The 6,163-nt window shown below is 35.8% G+C and overlaps 1 protein-coding gene across 1 annotated transcript in view; it reads right to left on the minus strand.

The window, feature by feature from the left end:
• The window catches only part of LOC116089479 (putative coiled-coil domain-containing protein 195), an 8,446-nt gene that overhangs the window by 1,435 nt on the left and 848 nt on the right, over positions 1–6,163 (minus strand). The gene's annotated exons all lie outside the window — the stretch shown is intronic.

The following is a 6,163-nucleotide window of genomic DNA, read 5'->3' on the forward strand; positions in this document are numbered from 1 at the left end:
CTGGGTCTGTGTTCATTCATAGATGATGCACCTAACCCTCAAGAGACTGGAGGCCTCAGGGAGTTTAGAGGTCAGGTGGGATGGAGGGGGGGAAAGAGGTATGGGATGTAGAACAGTCGGAGGGTGGATGGGGTTAGGGAACCAAATATGGAGTGTAAAAATAAATAAATAAATAAATAAAAACAATAAAAAACAAAAAACAACAACAAAAATTATGTTGGTCATACTTTGCTGGTGTTGAAAAAAGTCATCTGTTTTCTGATTTATCTTATATTGTTAGTTGGTCACAGCCACATGCTGGATACTATTGGGATAATAAACATCATAACAATTTCACCTGCATAGAGCTTATATTATTTAGTTTATGTAGAAAATACACTGTAAGTAAGCAGTCTTCATGGTGCAATTCAGATAATGATAGATTCTAGGAAGACAGAGCTGATGAAAGCAAGGGAGAGGCACAGATGAAAGGGGAGATGATTAGGTCATTTAATTGTGTAGTCAGAGAAAATTCTTTTTTTTTCTTTTTTTTTGAGACATGGTTTCTCTGTATAGCCCTGGCTGTCCTGGAACTCACTCTGTAGACCAGGTTGGCCTCGAACTCAGAAATTCGCCTGCCTCTACCTCCCAAGTGCTGGGATTAAAGGCGTGCACCATCACTGCCTGGCCAGAGAAAATTCTTAACAAACATAGAATTAGTTCACAGTAGATTACTGTAGATTCTTATGGTTAACTGGAAGATTGTGGGGAGCCCAAATCTTTCAAACTCAGGGTAATAATGAAGATACAGAAATGTTAAGCACCCTAATTTGTTCAGTACACATATCAAAATATACCACATACATATGTACAATTATAAGTGCCAATAAAAACTGAAAATGTGTTTCATGAGATTCAAATACTAATTATATTGACAATATTAAGCATTGTCTCTATAAAACTGTATAAAATTCATCATAGTATACTCCATAAATGTACACAGTTAAGCAGGAAGTCTACATTTTAAATATAATATGAGCAGAAACTCAGAAGGCTTCCTCACTGTTTAGTCTAGAAGAGTATGTTCCTCCAAAGGGTCACCTGGATGGCTGCAGGAACTCAGCTGGTGATTGCTAACTGGTCTGGACTTGCTTCACTAGGCTTTATTTGGTCACCATGAGACAGCCCTTTGAGAGCTACGAATAAGATAGCATAGAAGAAGGCAAAAGTGCCTTATATGGACAATTGAGTGTTTCTTCTTGATGGCTGATGGATGGCTTTAGTTCCTGAGACCTCACAGTTCAATGACCTGTAACACATCGCTTCCTAGAAAAAAAAAAAACAAATCTTCCTTTTTATTGTATTGTATTTTATTTTTTTGTAAAATCAAGAACTTTGGTTCACAAAACTTTATTCTTGGGAGTCTTGATTTCTCTAAGTTCCTCTTAATGCTGTGACTTGAGGGTGATCCTTTGACCTCTGCTTAGACATTGGTTGTCACCTATGAGGACAATGTTGACCTCATGGGGTTGATTTTCATTTTTCCAAGGACCTTTCTGCTCACTAAATCTTTATGCTGCTTGCTCTAACACTGGTCTTAGCCAGCACAGAGATGTAATAAAAGCTATGCAATGTGCTGCTGTTCGGACAATGCCAGAACCACATAATTGATTTAAGTTTGCCTCCTATCATTGCAGGAAGAAGACAAAGATTCTGTGCCATTGTAAACAAAAAACGAAACAAAACAAAACAAAATAAAACAAAAACAAACCAGGAGGGTTGTCCTGGCTTCGTATAGTTTAGAAGATTAGAAGGCAAGAGTTTAGGACATATATGTGCAAATTTATCTGAAGTGATTAACTATAAGTGTTATTTATATATTATATTTAAGCACTTCCAGGGGCTATAGTATATTTACCATCTGCAATTATGTAAAAACTGGTTTTTGAAAACTGACAAATACAAAACTTTCTGTTTAAAAGAATTAGGTAACACTCTATCTATCCGACCCCTGTCCTGGGGAACCCAGCAGGGAGAGATTATACACACGATAGCAAAGTTAAATTTGTTTTATTTGAGACCTCTGCTTAATATGGAACTGATTATTAAATGAACTCTTTGCTCATCTCCCTGGGTCACAAATTATTCTTTTCTTTCTTATCAACATAAGGGAAGAAATATTCAACATAGCATCACAGGACCGTTAGTCCAGTTTCAAAGATCACTGCCAAATACAGTTTACTCGCCAGCTAAGGATATGAGCAGATGGAAAAGCCCTGCAGTGCTGGGAGCTCCCTGAGATGAGATGTTTCTTTTATCTTTCCCTGAAAATGTTAATACTCATAGTCGTCACAAGGTGAGATTGCAAAGGGAGCACAGGGAGCGTTCTGTAAAGTCATGGCTAGATTTTATACCCACCAAAAACTATGCAATGCAGATGTTTCTACAAGCATGTTTTTATTCAAGGAGGTTGGTTCTGAGTGGGCACCCTGTAGTCTCATTATATGATATATTATATGTTTTGTTAGCCAACAGGTGTACCCCTTGAGGTATAGCTCAGTCCTGGGCCTCGGGCAATTAGAGGGGAAGCTAAGGCTGCTCACAGAATGTCTCCTTTTTTTCCCTCCCTGTATCTATCACACAACATCTGGAAAAGCTTGTAGCTCCAAATGATTTGCTTGCAGGTCCTCCGAGTCAGTTCCTTTCTTGAAGCAAGGCACATAGCTGTCTTATGCTATCTAGCTATCAAAGGGTAGTTTTGTATGATTCTGTTTTTGAAGAGGTATTGAGGAGGTTGCTTTCTTAAATGTTCTGGGGTTTATACTCTTAACTGTAAAATAAGGGAGTTTTTTAAAAACAGGACACACGCCAAAATTCCTATGTAATAAGTCTATGTAAAAAATCTATAATCTATATAAATAGATTTTTTAGGATTTGATTGCAGGTTCGAATTTCAAATGCTGTTGGCAACATACTAAAACCTCTAATAAAAATGTGTCTGTAAGTCAAGTAATAGTATTTTCTTGGCATAGCTAATGTTTTTTTGATAAGCATCACTGAAAAATTCACATTGATCTTGCTTGTAATGTTTTATTATATATGAATATTTATATATTTCAGAGCCTAAGAGATGAGGAATATCTCTATTTTTATATTATAGGTGAGGCAATTGCTCATTAACAGATTGTCACATTCATAAAACTTTTATGGTTGGAAAAGGCTTTGAAATATATCTGGTGCAATTTGCTGTTTTTTTTCTAAGTTGTGCGTGCATACATGTGCATATGTGTGTGTTTGTGTGTTTATGTGTGTCTGTGTGTGCATATGTATGTGTGTCTGTCTGCATATGTGTATGTATGTTTGTGTATGTACATGTGTGTATGGGTGTATATGTGTGTGAATGTGTATTTGTGTATAGCTGTTTGTTTGTGTGTGTATACGTGTTTGTGTATGCATGTATATATATGTGTGAATGCATGTGTGGCTTTGTGTATATGTATGTGTGCACATGCATGTACATTTAGGTGTGTGCGTGTGTGTATAGATGTATATGTGAGGGCCAGAGGATGACCCTGGATATTGTTCCTCAGATGCAGTCCACCTTCCTTCCTTCCCTCCTTCCTTCCTTTCTTCCTTCCTTTTTTCTTTCCTCCCTTCCTTCCTTCCTTCCTCTCTTTTTTTTTTTTTTCCCAGATGGTATCCTTAGCTGCCTGGAACTCACCAAGAGAGTTAGGCATGTTGAGCAACGAATCCCCAGCCCCACCTGTCACTGACTCTCCAGCGCTGGCTCTCCAGTGCACTCCAGGCTCAGGTCCTCAGGAAAGCAAGGCAAGCACTTTACAATGGAACTGTCTCTCAAGCCCTGATATCTTGACACAATTGTATACTCACTGTTTAAAGTAATGAGTTTCATCATGAGATTTTAATAAGCCCGTATGTATTGAATTCAACTCGTCTGACACTCTCAGGTGTTCCCACACACCCCCTCTTTTGCTAGATGGCCTTCCTTCTCTTTTCACGTCACATAAGTAGTTTTTTAACGTCTAGATTCTACATATTATAGAAAAGACTTTGTATCTGCTTTTCTGAGTCTGGCTTATTTCACTTAGAATGATGAGCTCTAGTTCCATTCATTTCCTGAAAATGACACAATTTTATTTATTTTTATTATACAAAAGCCAATTTATTCCCATGGTAGATGATATTATTCTCTTCTTAAAAGACCATATATACTTCACCAGAGAACTTAGATCTGATAAAAACCATTTAGCTGGAGATTAGGATACAATCATGGATTTTATGTGAGGGTACTGTTGGGCTAGTTTTCCTTCCTTCCTTCCTTTTATTTATTCCTGAAAAAATGTATTACATAGAAGACAAATATCACTTAAATTGTTTACTTTTTTTGAGGTTATGATATAATTACATCATTTGTCCCATCCCTATCCAAACCTTCCCCCATACTCCCCTAATTAATATGTAAAATTCATGGTTTTTTTGTCAAATACATGTGTGAATATATAACAAGGAATATATATTATATATATTATATATATATAAAATATATATTCCTTGTGTGTATATATATGTATATACATATATATACACACATAGCTACAAACTGCTCAGTTTGTGTAGTTTCACTGTTACCAGTGTGTGTGTATATATGTATATACATATATACATATATATGTGCATATATATTCACAGGTGATCATTTGGTGACAAATACAATTTAAAAACTTTCCACTGGATCCGCAAGCATACCGTTACACTACATTGTGTGTATGTGTGTGTGTTGTTGGGACAATTAGTAAAGGTTCTTAATTTTTTATGACATCTATTTTAGCTACTCCTTAAATGTAATATTCTTGCTGTAAGTTATTATTTACATGCTGAAGAAGTGCGATTCCAGCTATGTGTTTAGATCTTACTAATGTTCTAACATCGTCTAAGCTTAATAATATTCGCATCCCAAAAGTATAAAGGGTAATACTTTGAGTGGTACAGTACTTATCTTAGAATAAGGTACTAAGATGTGAAGGCCCTAGTTGCTCCGTTATTTGGATAAGCAATATAGAGAAGAGATTTGAGGAAGAACTATCTATCTTTAGAGTAAGTCTGTGGCTTGTGATGGTGAGTGAAGTATCTACAGCTAGCAGTTGGCAGTGCTCAGAGACATTTTGTTGTTGTTGCTTTGAGACAGGCTCTCACACCATAACCCAGCCTAGCCTTGAACTTACTGTATAGACTAAGCTAGGTGCCAACACAATTCTCCTGCTTTAGCCTCCTGCATACTGGAGTTACTGATACATGCCATCATAACTGGCTGAAGACAACTTGATGATTGCAACTGGGGTTGGACAGATAAATGCTACAGCAACTGTTGCTATGGGGCACAGAAGATGCAACATCCAGACTGACCTCCACAAGGAAGAATTATTCAGTACAAATTGTCACCATTGCAAGGAATTAGAAACTCTGTTGTAAGGAAATATTATAAATAGCTGAATCTTTTCTTTCCATTTTAAAATAAGGAGGTCTAATTTTATAGGTTATTCTTTTATAGTTTTCTTAGATAATCAGTAGACAGAGTTACGCAGGTCCAGACAGAAATGTATTTGCAGCTTTGAAATACTTTGACTCAATACTAGAAAGGAACATATCTAATAAGACGAACCAGCTGATCTGTCGTTTCACTGTCAAGCTGTTCACAACCACTAATGGGCATCGCCTGAAGTCTTTGATGGATGGTATTAAGAGCTATGAGTAGTTAATTATGTATATCAATTTTATTTGAATATGTTGTTGTAGACAAGCACTGACAGCTGAAATGTAGAACAGGTTTCTTACTGTTGATTCCAACCTTTTAAGTAATTATTGAATCAAGTATCTCTGGTGAAAAATGGGATATTTAAAATATGCTAAAATTGATCTTGCATCTTGAGGTATTCAATACATATATGTATGTACACACATATGTATATATGTGTATATATAGGTACTTACTGGTATTGATATATCTATATCAGCTGATATAGATATAGATATATCAATCAATCAAGATAGATATGTTGATTTATATATATATATCACTGCAAGTATATATCACAACACATACATATATGTATATATAACAATATATATAACAAGTATATATATTATATATATGCATATATATATA

Source organism: Mastomys coucha, unplaced genomic scaffold (genome assembly GCF_008632895.1).
Source record: "Mastomys coucha isolate ucsf_1 unplaced genomic scaffold, UCSF_Mcou_1 pScaffold14, whole genome shotgun sequence".
NCBI classification, from domain to species: Eukaryota; Metazoa; Chordata; class Mammalia; order Rodentia; family Muridae; genus Mastomys; species Mastomys coucha.